Raw genomic sequence first — 16,292 nt, 5'->3', positions numbered from 1 at the left:
CGGTGTGTTCAGAGCAAAAATAAATTGGTTTGGTACCTGAAAAGTTTGTTCTCAGCTGGAACCAACGTTTAATTTTTTTTTTTTGGTGAACCGTGACATCATCAGTGGGCGTGCCTTGAGCATTGAGCAACGACCTCCATTGATGAAGGTTTGCCAGAAAGCACCAAGGTTCTGAGACTCCAGAATGGAATCAGCGCCAGAACCAGAACTGCGTCTGTCTGAAAGCGTAATGAGTTTCCTCCTTATAAAAATAAACAGACATTAATAGCAGTCACAATCAGAGTGAATGTAATTTAAACATTTGTAGTACTATGAATGTATTTTTGTAAAATTACATGCAATCTTTAACAATTACAACTATTTATAACAAATTAAGAAAAAAGTGTGTGGTTGGCAATGCTCTGCATTAGCATCATTAGATCATCAAAATCATTAGACATGCACAATACATTTTAACACAAAGTAGCATTTTAGTCAATACTTAAATGCCCATAAAACAAAGCAAATAGAAATATATCTTGTAAATGAAATGAAAATATGAGCATCAGCAGTGTTGAAATGGTTGGAATAATGATGATCCCCAGAAGCTGGAAGACATTACTCTGTTCTGTAAGGAATAGTCAATATCCTATATCACCACTAGATGGCAGCAGCAGCATCAGCATCACCCTAAACTAAAAATTCTCAACTCCTCTGTACTGCTTCGTCAGTCTTAGTAGAAGGGTCAAATTACTTCTGACATTCATTTTTTCTAATGACTTAATAAACTGGATGTATAGGCCACATTTGTAAATGAATAATTAACTGCACTAGGTTACATCCATGAATGTAGCATCAAAGAAGCGCAACACTCTGTTTCCAGAAACCAAGGGTATTTTCCAGTTTTTGCCTAGGCATGTATCCAGCAGTTTTCAGAGTTGACGTCAGCCATCAAAATGAACATTTACAAGAATTTACCAAATGCTCATGCATATCTACTTCCGTCAGTCAAATATGCAAAATATGTACTCATATAGAAGTACTTATAAAGGCGAAAAGAAAAATAATCAGCATTTCTCACCGGGTCTCAGTCTGTTCGATCTGAAATCTTTCTTGGTCTTCCAGACCTTGCCTTGACTTCAACTGTTCCCTTTATCTTCCATTTTCTAATGTTTCTGATAGTGGAAATAGGTCGTTTGGAACATTGAAAGAGTTTTTGTAGCCTTCTCCATGGTTTTTAACACGAGACAGAACAGCCACTGCAATTGGATACTTTAGAAGCCCTGGAATGATACTCACCTGACTCATTGAAGCCCTAATGAGTAAATCCCCTGGGTCTGGGCCTTAGTAATCATGTTTTTAAAAAATAATATAATCCAATAATAATAATAATAATAATCCAAAAGGGCCCTTTACTTTTTTTTTTAAATCATTTATAAACAGTTAAAAAATCTTGCTTTAACATTCGTGGAAAGGTCTCATGTTTAACTGATACCATTTAGAGGTCAGGTTTGTGGTCAATCACATACAGATTCATTGTAACAGACATTTAAAGTAAGGATGCCAAAATGTTTGCACCCCACAGTACTTGTAAAAGGCTTTCTGGCCACGGGTGCCCAAATATTTTGTATTTCACAGTCTGGATTCAACAAATGTCTTTTATAAGATAATTCTAGATCAAATTACTTGTTTATATCTATGTTTATATCTGTTTATATCTTATATATTCTCCCTACAGAAATGAAACCATAAAAGCAGTTGAAAAGAATCTAAGCAGACTAACTAGAAAATCTCAAACAGAGATGTCACTGCCAAAATGCCTGGCAGTGCATCTCAGGGTGAACCAACCGACCAAGGAAAAACAGGAATACCAGTCCCTACGCTTGGCCAATCTCTAAGGAGGTATCTGAATGTGAATGGCCTTGTGATCACTGCACATGGGCTATCCTACCACTGCTATGCGGATGATACCCAACTCTTCATCTCGTTCCCACCATCTGATACACAGGTTTCTGCCCGTATCTCTGCTTGCCTGAGTGACATCCAGAGCTGGATGGACAACCACTATCTAAAGCTCAACCCAGGCAAGACTGAAATTATATTCATCCCTGTTAATACCTCTCTCCATTTCCCTCGGGGATACCACACTCATGCCATCACCCAGTGCAAGGAACCTCGGCGTGGTGATGGACAGCAGACTGTCCCTTTCCGAGAACATTGCGGCGGTGACCCGGTCATGCAGGTTCTTCCTATACAACATACGGAGGATCCGCCCCTTTCTCACCCCCTACTCGACCCAGCTCCTGATCCAAGCGATGGTTCTGTCCCGCCTGGACGACTGCAATTCCCTCTTGGCTGGCCTCCCAGGGTCCACCATCAGACCCCTCCAACTTATCCAGAATGTAGCAGCTTGTCTGGTCATCAACCTTCCCAAATACTCACATGTCACCCCCCTGCTTACTTCCCTCCACTGGCTGCCTGTCATGGCTCGCATCAAATTCAAAACATTGGTGCTAGCCTTCCAAGCAGTTAAGGGGTCTTCCCCAGCTTATCTACAAAAAATCATCAGACCCTACACCCCTGCCAGACCTCTTCGTTCAGCCTCCACAGGCCGCTTGGCACCTCCCCCTCTCCGAACCTCCACCTCACGCTCATGACTACTGTCTGTTCTGGCTCCACGGTGGTGGAACGAACTCCCCGTTGAGGTCAGAACTGTACAATCTCTCCCCACCTTCAAGCGCAAACTGAAGACGCACCTCTTCAAGCAGCACCTCTCCCCATCCCTCCATACCTCCCTGTGAACCTTAATTGTTGTCTTTGTGATTTACGTAGTGTTTCAGTATTTTTAGTTGGCTAGGTAAGCAGTATTTGGATAGTTAAGTTTGGTCACTTTTGCTTTGTTTATTTGTTGTTTAAAAATAAAAAATAAAGAGGCCCTGGTCCTTATCTTTGTTGTACGGGTAGCAATTGAAATTGTACTTCCCTCTAGGGCAGGGGTGGGCAATTCTTTTTTACATGGGGCCACATGAGAACAAGAAAATATTATGGAGGGCCGGACCGAAAGGCTGAACTAAAGTCTGCATAATATTAATTGTGTTTCTTTATATAAAGCAGTAAATAGCATTGTTTTGATAAGTTGGTAAGACTGGTAAGAGTATATGTTATAATTGAGCAATGAAAAAGAGAGGTTGTCTTAGAAAAAATGACATTTACTCGAATGTGAACATTTGTACAGTTTTTGATTCATTATATTAGTGACCATTTTCAGCCACATTCTGTAAGATACATCATATTAGAAAATAATGATGCCTACATTTGTAGTTTAATCACATTCACAGTCATCACTCATTCTGTGTTTTTCAGTTCTTTTTTCTTGTTCAGTGAGAAATCTAGTCATGCAGTGCTCTTAACATAGATGAGTACCCGCGGAGATTATCACCTGATGGTGTGACTTCTTTCAGTGTTTGCATGTGAGTGAAATTTTTGCTCTCCAGTTGCCTTGAAAGAAACTGTAACTTCGTCATGAAAGCCTTCACCAGGTTGTGCATTTCATGGACGAAAAGGCCCTTGCCTTGCAGTTTGGTGTTCAGTGCAGTCATCAGTGCAATCACATCAACAGCAAATGCAAAATCTGCCATCCACTTCTCATCTGAGAGCTCTGGGATGTCTTTGCCTTTCTTCTCACAAAACTCTCGGATCTCTGCTTTCAGATCCCAGACTCTTTTTAGCACTTTGCCCAGGCTGAGCCATCGGACAGCTGTGTGATAGCTGATGTCACTATGTTCAGTCTCGTGTTCCTCTAAAAGTGCAACAAACTGCCTGTGATTCAATGCTCGTGCTCTGATGAAGTTTACTATTTTAGTTACAACATCAATCACATCGTCAATTTTAAACACTGACTTGCACAACACATGCTGATGTAAAATACAATGCAAAAATACCACTTTCTGATCTGCGTTGATTTCAGTCACTTTATCTTGCATACGTTTCAACAGCCCAACATTTTTCCCTGTTAGATTTGGACAACCGTCCGTTGTGACACCCGTCAGTCTGTCCCATTTCAGTCCCAGTGTGTCCATGCATGCATTTACCTCCATGAACAGATCGCTCCCCGTCGTTGTCCCTTTCATTGAGCGCATTGCTGCCAGCTCCTCCGTAATCTTGAAGTCCGTTATCCCACGGGCTGTGTCACGGACATCACAGCTCTCGTCCAAATCCAAGGAGAAAAAGTCCAAATTTGCCACTTCACGTTGCAGCTAAAGCTCCAAATTTCCCGCAATGTCCTCGATCCTTCTTGTCACGGTGCGCCTGGGCAGCGGGACTTGCTCAAATGCTTCTTTTTTTTCAGGACATATTAGTGCTGCAGAGTCCACCAAGCACTCTTTTACAAACTCTCCATCTGAGAATGGCTTACTGTTTTTAGCGATTTTGTGGGATATTACAAAGCTGGTCCTGGTTACTGCATCCCTGGATGTGTGAAGCTTGGTAAAAAAACCCTTGTTGCTTTTGTAGCTTAGCTACCAAATCTTCCGATATCCGCGTTATTTCAGCATCATTCAAGTTTTTATATTTCTCTGAATGTTTCGTCTTGTAATGTCGACTCAAATTGTAATCCTTGAACATGGCACTCTGGTCTCCGCAAACCAAACACACCGCTTTACCTCTGACTTCAGTAAATAAATACTTAGCAGTCCATGTCTTCTTGGAAAAACCTGCTTGCGACAATGCCAATTCAGTAACACGCATCACTTACGTACCTTACGTACCTATGCGCGATGTAAAAAAACACAACTTCAAAATAAAAGAAATGCACATTCAATCCACGCATGAGGTAAAATAAGAAAATAAGTTTATTTTGTAATTTCTTATGAACCTTACGCGGGCCGGTCAGAGTCAACCAAAGGGCCGCATGCGGCCCGCGGGCCGTAAAATGCCCAGGTCTGCTCTAGGGTCTTTCAGCGCACTTACCCCTGGTTATGGGTATGCACTTTGTTGTACGTCGCTCTGGATAAGAGCGTCTGCCAAATGCCAATAATGTAATGTAATGTAATGAATGTCTTTTAATGCTAGAAGCAATCTAGTCCTCCAAATAGCTCTTTACCGGCTCAGTGCACAGAGCAGAATGCAACACCACAGCCCAGAGCAGCGCAAGGCGAGGCTCCCGCAGCTGACAGAGATCGGAACTGATTACGTCAGCATTCCGCATGCATGAGGCATTCGTCCTGATAAAATGTGGCTGGAGCACCCTCTCATGGACCAAAGAGGTACAACCTGGAATTTCACTACGTAGGCTGGGGAAACCATGACATTTATTTGTTAAAGCTCAGGTCAAATGTTGATTGAATCCAAAACCTGATCCCATCACACACTCAACTACACACACTAACATTCTTATTAACCGTCATAAAAGGGTCTACATTGTCCTTAGTTATTTACAGAAATACCAAACACTGTGAATACGGAAAGAATGCATATTTATGCATCAGTACAGTATGTGTGTCCAATAAGAATCCAGTGTCCAATTTGTCTCTGGGACAATGGTCATGATTCCTCTCCTGCTCGGTCAGGTGAGCTCTGTCATAAGCAACCGTATCCATTTCCACTGAATCAATTTCCACAACAAACTACAACAGCCAACAGTGACCACTTGGCTGTTTCACCATGGAATGAGTGGCAGACAGAGTGGTTTGAGTATCTCAGAAACTACTGATCTCCTGGAAGTTTGCAAAGAATGGTGCAAAAAACTAAAAAGAAATTTGGGAGAAAAGCAAGCCATTTTAGAGAGAGAGAGAGAGAGAGAAAGAGAGAGAGAGAGAGAGAGAGAGATTTTAGTTCTATCCACTGACTTAGTAGCACATCCGAACTGGTGGTATTTGATGACAAAGGATTACTGAGCTGAATGAAACCCATAACGCTCTAAACATTTCAAAACATGAATGGTGGCACTTTGTATGGAGTGAGCTTTCTACCAGGGTCAGACTTACTGCATTCACCGGTCAGGGTTGTTAAAGAAGTCAATCGTACTTAAGTACAGTTTTTTAATGATCATGTTAATGAATACAATTTTAGCTCTTAAAATGGTGAAGTAAGTGAATTGAAAAAAGCCAGTTTATTGTAACGTTAACCTTAGGTGGTGGTTGGTAGTTGGTAGTGTTGGGATTGTAGCTTTTGCTTGTAGTACCCCTGTGGCCGTGACTACTGCATACCCACTGCAATTTTCTCCGGCATCGTTCTTTTTGCACAATCTGTCCACAAACATGACAAGTTCAGCATTTCCGGGAGATGGCTGTGTTTATTGTGGTGCATCTTTCAATAGTCACATGTGGTTGCAACAGTAGAGTAGCCATGCAGGACAGATGTCTTGCAGGAGACATGAAAGCATGTTTTGATTGCAAAAGGAGAACCGAGACCGAGTGGGGAATGATGGGGAGCGGTTGGTATAGCACGACCGGTGCGGAGGTGTGAACTGCCATTGCTGCAGCTGCGGTTTTGGTGCATCTCGTATGGCCGTCTTCTTATCAGGGGAACAAATCAGAATGTCATCAACATACAACATCATTTGACTGCCCCCCTGCGGTTCGAATTTTGTCATATTTGCCGCCATCTCTTATGAGAAAATGGTGGGCGATTCACAGAAACCTTGTGGGCACCGAGTGTAAGTCCATCTTTTTCCATCAAATGTAAATGCAAACCAAAACTGGCATTCTTTTGCAACAGGTATTGAGAAGAATGCATTTGCCAGGTCACCGAGAAGAACCCTGATTCTGGTGACAGGTCATTGAGCAGAGTATATGGATCTGGAACTATGGGAGCTCTTGGACTGATCGCATTGTTTACAGCTTGCAGGTCTTGCACCATCCTCCTGTTCCTCACTGACATACCCTCCCGTATGCCCACCCCCATCAGTTTTCCCTCACGGATTTGTCTCTCAAAGTGGATGGCGTGAGTCTTTACAGGGGCTAAGCCGCCTGTTGCCCATGTTATCAGATGTTGTTTCACCAGCCTTGTTATCTCTAGTTTCATGCCAGCCAGGAAAGCATTTTTTAGTTGCATCGCATAGCCTCCTACATCATCCCATGCTCCTTGAGGGAGGGGGCTGTTTGCCCTAAATACCTTGTCTTGCCTTGAGGGAGGGGGCTGTTTGCCCTAAATACCTTGTCTTGCCTAGCCAAATAGTGCATGACTGACTTGTCCGGTCCCTGCGTGCAATTGGCTACTCGAGAGTAGTCGGCATGCGCTGCATAGCCCTGTCTGAGCCTGTCCTGCAGTCCCCTTATCGGGCCCCAGTAGGGGCCAGGGTCTTCAGCTGGTGCAGGAGGATCTTGATAAGGGAAGGCTTGGTTTTGGTCATTGAGTGGGTTCCAGGTGCCCTCAACCTCAATTCCAATTCCACCAAATTTGGTCTGTAACTTTGTATCAATTGTCCCAATTGTCTGATACAATCTTCTGGTCCCTCTGTAGGGTGTGTCACAGAGTCCATCACCTTTATATTTTGCTGGGTCCACGGTCTGTAGACCCACTGAGTTCTCCCTTGCCAATCTCCTGAGGGCATTTGTATCATGGGGTACTGATCAGCAGTGTAATTGTCTTTTATCCATGCAGTGCATGGACTGTCAGTCGGACAAGATCTCAGTCTGTAATCAGAATTTAATGATTTGCCGGGTGGCGTCGGCGGGTATGTGGTTGGGTTACCGAATCCGCCCTCCGGCAATGTTGGGTATAAGTTACCCACTGGCCCAGCCGGAGACAGACTCGGAAGCAATTTAGATACAGTCCCAGAATACGGCGGTGGCATATTCTGGGGAGGGTTAACTGCCTCTCCCTCTGCGGGACCTAATGGTGCGGTTTGCGGAGGTCTATAATTATCATCTTCTTCTTTGTTTACCGGCTGAAATTACATGGCGTCATTTCATTTTGCCTTTCGCTTGTCTTGTAAAGCTTTTCTCTGTTTTGTTGCTTCTGTTAACCATAGTCTGGCTTCCATATATAATGGGCGGCCTGTAGCGTAGTGGTTAAGGTAAATGACTGGGACACGCAACGTCGGTGGCTCTAATCCCGGTGTAGCCACAATAAGATCTGCATGGCCGTTGGGCCCTTGAGCAAGGCCCTTAACCCTGCATTGCTCCAGGGGGGATTGTCTCCTGCTTAGTCTAATCAATTGTACGTTGCGCTGGATAAGAGCGTCTGCCAAATGCCAATAATGTAATATAACCATACTTCCTATGCTTCTTTTCACTTTTACCTGCTTTAGTTTCTATCTCTGATAACAAGTATGCCAGTATTCTCTACCAACAATTTACCATTAAATTTAAACTTTTCTTTCCACATGCCCACATGCCTTGCACTCCCTGGATGTGCAAAGTCCATATTCGCGGAGAACAATGCCTTATACTTCATTACAGCTTATATACACATTCTGTTGCTGGGGAGAGTGTCGCGTTGCTACAGTTCAGTGTAAATTTCCACTGGTAGACAGCTTCTCTCTGCACATTAGTAGAAGTTGGCACATATTAATGCTTTGCACAAATTACACAGTTAATGCCATATGAGTTATATTTCATGAGCCAATTAAAATTTTCCCACAGTAGCCTAACTGGCTACTTTAAGCTGACTGTACTGTAGTGTATGTCAAACGTCACCCGATAGCAAGGTATGGGGCAGTCTGGTTCTGACATTACTTATTTTGAAATGTACCGATAATCCATGCGAGCCCACCATATTGAATGATGTGTATTCCCTCTGAGAGTTAACGTTAGTGGTCCGAGGAACTGGAAGTGAGTGTGTTCGCTGGTCACACAAGTGTTTGATTTACGGTATGTTATTTCAGTGATTTTTATCTACATTATTTTATTTATGTAACAAACTGTGTCTGTGTTGCCTTAGGACAATTTGGATGTGTGTTTAAAGGTCGAGTGTGGCGGCAATGTGGATAGCCAAACGTGTTCCTTGTAAAATTGTTCACGCACATGTTTTATATAGACGGCTTCAGTTTTTAATTTATGTTAAGATTAACCAGATAAGAGATTTACCTGCATAACAGTGCAAAACTGTAGTAGCTGTGCTTCAGGTGAAAGTCTTGGTTTCTATATACTGCAAATTGCAATGTAGTACAGCGGACTGTTTAAACAACACCACTTACGGATTACATCACGTCCACTTCTGAGTATGAGTAACGAGTAACTGATTATTTCATTGGTTATGGAATATGGAAACGGATACGAGTAATGCACTACTCACTCACCACTAGTGGATACGTCTTCCAATGAATACTCCTATTACTGCAGAAGAAGCTGGTATGTTTGCTTGCCTTGGATTTTCATTTTCAAGTTAATGTACTCTTTGTACATGACAATATTATTATTATTATTATTATTGTATATAATGTAGATGCAAAGTAATTTCATATTCTGTTTTTATCAACATAGATGACAAAAGTCTGTCCCAATTGAAATGAAAATTAAGAAATTTTAAAACCGTGTAAAATGTAACCACATTATCCATGACATAAATCAAATGATAATTCAACTCATTTTCATGTTTTCGTGGTACAAGGGTGAGATACATAAAATGAAATGGCATTGCTTCCGTTTGCATTATCATTTTCACGTGGTCACACAAAAAAATCACATTGATAATGCAAACCCTCCTTTGCATTTTCAAGTCGAGACCTGTCAATCAAATGGTGTAGGCAGATGCTTGAAGAAATTGGTGTTACTTCTACCTCTTCCTCTCTGGTGTTACTTCGATATCTAACATCACTACATTCAAATACATTGTAATGGCTGATTCTATAAATACCAAGCAGAAATTACATTAAATTTGGTTACTTTATTAATTAGTTAGCTAGCATTAGCACCTATATTTAGTGGGAGGTAGTGTGTATTATCTACTGTGATTTCGGTACCGTGTATAGCCTGTAGCTAGCTGCTTTTTTGGGATCTGCAGAATGTGGGTAGAGGCCTGTATCCATTGCTAAAGCTGTTCATAGTACCCCTGCCAATGCAATTACTAAAATAAATTAAATCAGGCAGTCATGCTTTAGAAAATAATAGTTGACTAGGCCTACAAAGCAATTGACCATTTTTATTAGGCTAAGCTGTAGGTCCCATGACCATCCCAATCATTGTCTTTCCGTCGACCAGATTTGCACAAAAACAGTCTGATTTCAGACTGATAGAAATGCCCACAGTGAAAAGGGTAGCCTATTTTGCAGATAGGCTAGCTATAGTCTGCCAGGAATGGTACTGGTACTATTTTACTAGCTAGGCCAAAATCAAAGCTAGCATTTTTTAATTTAGCAAAATTTAATTTTAGCAAAGGTCATTTCTTTACACATGGGAACTTTGGTTTTGGTTAAAGTAGTTATGAAAAGTAAAATAACCATATGGCCTATTTGCATATGAACCTGTACATGGCATCTTTAATGACAGAAAGTCATGGCAGTGCATTCTGATGGTAAAATGAACCATTCGTTTCGTGGGGGGTTTTACGCACAGATGGAATCGTAGTGTATGCCATACTCCACACCAGATTTACAAAAACAGGGAAAATATCAGCTTTGTAACGTTGTTTACCTGATTTCCTGATCACAAGTTCTGTGATCCATTTCCAAACTCAGAGAACTAGCTGACTATCTAGATGCCTAGCCACTACCAAAGGACTTTTTTGTTGGGTTTGAACTACCCCTGTAATGCCCCCGTCCTTTGACTGACAGGTCTTTTGACTTTGAAAATGAAAATGCAATGAGGGTTTGCATTATTTGATTTTTGGAAGGGTTTTTGCTTGACACGTGAAATGATAATGATAAAGGGCCAATTTAATTATTTCATTTTTGTCATCAATAATGCGGTTACAATAATTATTTCAAATGTATTTTCATTTTAATTTCATTTTCATTTAAATTATGACAGGGTTTAGTTACGTATAGAAACTGAATACGAAATGAACTTTACATTTTACAAGGGGCTGAGAAGAGAGGTGATGGGGCTATGTTGGTATCCCCAGTGGGCAGTCGGTGAGGTCTTCCCTGATCCACTGGACCACTAAAGGTCCCCAGGGTGTTCAAACACCGCCTGCATGAACTGGCTAAAGAACCATGGTAAAGGACCTCTAGGAAACCAATGTGACTGCAGTGGGCAGAGAACTGAGGATGACATGAGGAGGAAATTGGAGGAGGCCAGGAGTCTGCATTCACCGGAATTTACTCGACCCTGATCAGATAGATATGAATATCATTCCAAGCCAAAAAAGGAAGAAAATTGGAAAGAAAAACTGGTTCTTACCCTGGAAATTAATCATTTAAATCATTAATCAATTTCTCTACCTTACAACATCTTTACTTGGTTAATGGTTGGCTTTTATAAAGTGCCTTTATCCAAAGCGCTGTACAATTGATGCTTCTTCTTCACCCATTCATACACACATAATTTACTCCACAATAGAGGGGATTTTCAGTCATGTGACCCCATTTTATATTGGCGAACATCTAAATACATTCTCAAAATATATATATTTTTTATTCAGTATGCTTCTAAGTATGAAGCCAGCCTGCTTTTGAATAATAATTAGCATACAAAATCATGGAATTTGTTTGACTTGTTGATGGGGGTTGGGTATTTCACAAAAACTTCAATCAATAGTATGCAAGAACTTATTGTGATTATTGTTAAAAAAAAGAAAGAAAAAAGTCTTCTCAACCTGTTGCAGTGCAAACACAGGATAAACCGTGTTGTATACTATCGTAAGAAAAATACAGTGTTTTACACCCCATAAGACCCATAATATAATCTAGTTTCCTTTTTGGACAAAAACAATATTATTATGATATTTTCATCACATTTGAAAGGGGATTTGTCCACCATTGTGGCTTTTGTGTTCATTGTCTTCTTCTTTTTCCATATATATAGACATTTTATATATATTTTCCCTTTTTCTCCAAATTTGGTAGCCAATTGTACCCTATCTAATCCAATTGGTGTTAGCTGGGGGATACACGGCCCACACCCTTGTCCCTCTGCGGTTCTGGCGATCCAAGAACAACACGCCTTCTTCAAGCCGTCTCGTCTCATGCTCGTGACCGTGATTGCAAGGCCCCGGGTGCTGTTGTGCGTGGCGATCCGCTAACCCTGCCAAGTCCCTCCCTCTGGAGCAGTGAGCCAATTATGCCACTCCACAAGAGCCAGCCAAACTTGGGAATCGAACCCCGGTCCTCGGTGTGCAACTGCAACACTGTCTCCTGCATCTTAGCCTGTTGCGCCACCTTGGCTCAACTTTATTGTTTTTCTAAATGCACTGGGTACAGCAACAGTAATCTATACCCACTTAAATATAGAGAATCATCATTTCAGTGAGAAAACTGTGTTTGAGCTTCTGTATATTTGTTTTAGTAATTCTGAAAGGGTTGATGTCAATGGGTCGCAGGCTTGATGCAGTTTTTGCAAGCAAGGGATATGCTGCTACCAAATATTAAGTGTTATTTACTTAAAATGTCTTGTTCCAATATTTTGCTCACCTGAAAATTGGGTGGTCTGATGCCAAATGTGATATGTTCTAAGTAGTTTAACACATCTATGTGTAAATAACAGGACATAAAACCTGAAACACTGAAATCTTGTCTTGTGTTAATTTTATCTCAACCCCAAACGTATTCATTGTATTGCAAAAACAAAGTAATTCGCCATGCTATTCCAATCAGTGGCGGCTGCTCATTTTCTGGTGAAGCAAACCCACCATTACCCCTTGTGAAAATCAAACCCATTCGTGCCATTCTTTACCTGTTGACCTAGGCCTATATCACACAACCAGATATAGGCAGCCTGTTAAACAGGTTTAAATTGATCACCAATCACAATGGCCATGCCATTTAAATTGAACTGCCTTCCCTTAATTGATGAACACAAAACAGAATACAATGACAAGTAGTCATGTACTCATCTGACTATCCATCACCTACAAATATAACAAAATAATGTAACATTGGAATCGGGTGTTATATTGTAAAAAAACAAACAACTGACGGGGCACATATGTCATGTAACTGTGCTACAATTGAGTGAAAATGGTTGAGATGGACTTCTTACTATTTGTAACAGGATGACACCATACGTTTCAGATCCTTATGCTTAAAAATGTATTAGTACTTCAGTGGTACAGAAGATGCTGATATGAAGTACCAGACACTTTCTTGGGCATGTTGTTAGATCAACATCCAATTTTTTAGTTTGAAAAAGTTTGTTCATTTTTGATTGGACTGGCTAATACAATAGATGAAGAACACGTGGATATTGAGGTTATGCATCCACATTATCCAGTAAGATCATATTTTTGGCCCAAGAACGTGACCTGGGAAAATGTTCTACACATTTTGTTGGAAACAAAATTGACAGAATTTTATCTGAATCCTACCCAGTGAACATGGCCAATTTGGATGGCATCAATTAGCCTGATATGTCTATAAAATAAAGTTCCTGGGATGCTTATCTAACCGGTTTCTACCTATTCCTACCTGTATTATAAGGGTTATAAGGAGACGTATGGTGTCATCCTGTTACAAATGGTTAATCTGACCCACCACTGACCTGTAGGGATGGAGAGAATTGAGATTTTATCCATCATTTATATGCCATTATTGATTCTGCTTATTATATTCTGCTTATTGTATTTTATGGAAAGAAGACACATTTTAGAATAGAATTGCCATAGCTTTTATTTCCCAAAAGCAAAAAAAAAAAATCTGCAGCAGAAATTAAGAGAAATTACGAAATAAATGGTGGTACGTTTGAACCCATGATTTAAACGTTTACTATCATTCAAACTAGCATGGAAAGACCAGGGGAGTAAGGTGAACAGAACAGCAAGTTTCCTCAAAAAAAAAAAATGTAACGTAGACTCATTTAACCGCGTCCCAAAAACCAAATTAGCTCACGATGTTACAAACGGTGCAACTTTCATGAGGAATAAATAAAAATCAGCGGGGAAGCTGTTCTTAACGAGGGACTACGAACCAGGCAGACTTATCTGTCTCAGCCAAAAGTGTCCCTTGTAAAATTGTTCATGCACGTACACACATTGTTTTAAATAGACGCTATTCATTTTTAACAGAGTGCAAAACTGTAGTAGTTGTGCTTCAGGTGTTGTCGTCCTAACATCGTAAATAGGTGTTTGGAACATTGTGAGCGAACAATGTTCTATAATTAAGTGTTTTAGCTAATAGCCTGTAGTGTAGTGGTTAAGGTATATGACTGGGAACCAGGTTGGTGGTTCGATCCCCGGTGTAGCCACAAGATCCGCACAGCCGTTGGGCCCTTGAGCAAGGCCCTTAACCCTGCTTTGCTCCAGGGGAGGATTGTCTCCTGCTTAGTCTAATCAACTGTACGTCGCTCTGGATAAGACTGTCTGCCAAATGCCATTAATGTAATGTAATGTAATAGCCAATAAGCAACCATAATCATAAACCACATTCCTCAGAAGAAATAACACCATTCAACTGACGTTAACTTCTGGTGGAAGTGGCCGATTCCCTGTGTTCAGTTCGGAACACAGTAAGTTAAGTCTGAAGTTGGCTCAGTAATCCCTGGAAATGCCATTCTTTTATCACCTTTTACCCATATATGCTCTTTAGACAAGGATGTTTTCACCTTCACTCGCACTCGCAGATGTAATTTTCTTCCAATTCTAAAATCCAAATGAAATGAATGCAGCCAAATTTGTTAGCTAACATTAAGTCTTTCTATAGACTTCGATTGGTCTTTGAATTTCAAAATGAAAGTAACAATGAATAACATTCAGTAATAAAAAATCTAAGCTCAACTATTTACAACAATATATAAAACACAGGCAATGCCTCAACCATTCAAATTCAAACAATTGCTCAATCTCAATTCTCAATACAATACACGCAAGCCCTTTACAACCCAAAAAATAAAAATGGCAGAGCAAGTGCTGACTGAGTTTAACTGTGATGTCCTGATTGGTCAGACTTTGTCAATCATCATGTCGAGAACGAGCACAAGAGCGTGCATGATTAGAAGACATGAGAGAAGCATGCTTCACAGGTGGGCTTGAAAACGCATCATAAATCCACAAATATCCAATCAATGCCTTTTATGCCTTATAAGGTCTCATTGAAATGTATGGGCCTAGTGAAACAAAAAGGCCTTTGCCTCACGAGCGGGGGTGCTGTTTTCCCGGAGCAGACATAATTTTGAACAGAGGCGAAATCACAAAAGGAACAGTCATTGTTATGATAATTAAATTAAATTAAATTAAATAAATATTTTTTATGTATGATATGCATGTTCTTCTTTTTTTACCTGTTTTTTTTTAACCTGAAGCACTGCTTCACCTGTTGACCTTTACTGCACTTTACTGCATGTCTACCATGACATTCTTGATCAGATTTGAGGTATTTAGCGAGGAATTGGCAATGCTGTGACCAGTTGATGTACAAAGTGCAGACTGTTCTTAATGTAGGTCTATTGGATATCCTAGTGTTAATGGCTTATTCTATCGGAGTCAATGGTCAAGAGAGGAATTCAACAACAAACAACCTCAAACCACAACACTTATTATGCAGTTCAGTGCTCTCGTGCACTGTTTTGGAAAGCCGACCGTGTCAAACGCAACCAGAGCCTGCCGTCTTTTCACAGTGTTCTAGTAAGAAAAGGTTTGCCGAACAGGTGACTTTATGAAATCTTGACTTAGGTGTGCTACATAACACTATTTATATTTTTAGCCTTTTTGAAGTTTTCACTTTAGCTAACCAACTATATTGTGAAGAAGCAAGTCATTTGGCCACATAACTAGTTGGCTATATAACTAAGATATGATAGTCTATCACAAACGATCCAGTTGTAACTTACAGTTTCAGAGAAATAAAGGTTTCGCTAAACGCGGATGATTGAACACATAAAGAGATAAAAGGAACGTGTAGCTGCCCAAATTGCACTCCAGACAAGCGATCATTGAAACAATATACTATTGCTTATCTAGTCAGAAAACAATACCAGTTCGCTATCAGTAACAACAAGAAAATTTGCTATTGCTAGTCAGCTTCCTGAATTTACAAATATCCACCTGAAGCACAACGCTTGAGCAATCGCTACTATGTTTGTATTGCCTATGTTCTATTGTAAGTGGATATTTGTAAATTTGTCAAGGTAACTATAGCTAATTTGCTTGTTGCTACCGATAACAAACTGGATTGGATAATAAGCAATAGTATACAAAGTTTCAGTGATTGCTTATCTGGAGTTCAATTTGGGCAGCTACACGAACAAACAGAATAACTGTGGCAGTTAGAACCTCAACCAATG

The sequence above is a fragment of the Conger conger genome, chromosome 5 (assembly GCF_963514075.1).
Source record: "Conger conger chromosome 5, fConCon1.1, whole genome shotgun sequence".
Taxonomy (NCBI): domain Eukaryota; kingdom Metazoa; phylum Chordata; class Actinopteri; order Anguilliformes; family Congridae; genus Conger; species Conger conger.
Note: the sequence above shows the minus strand (reverse complement) of the source record.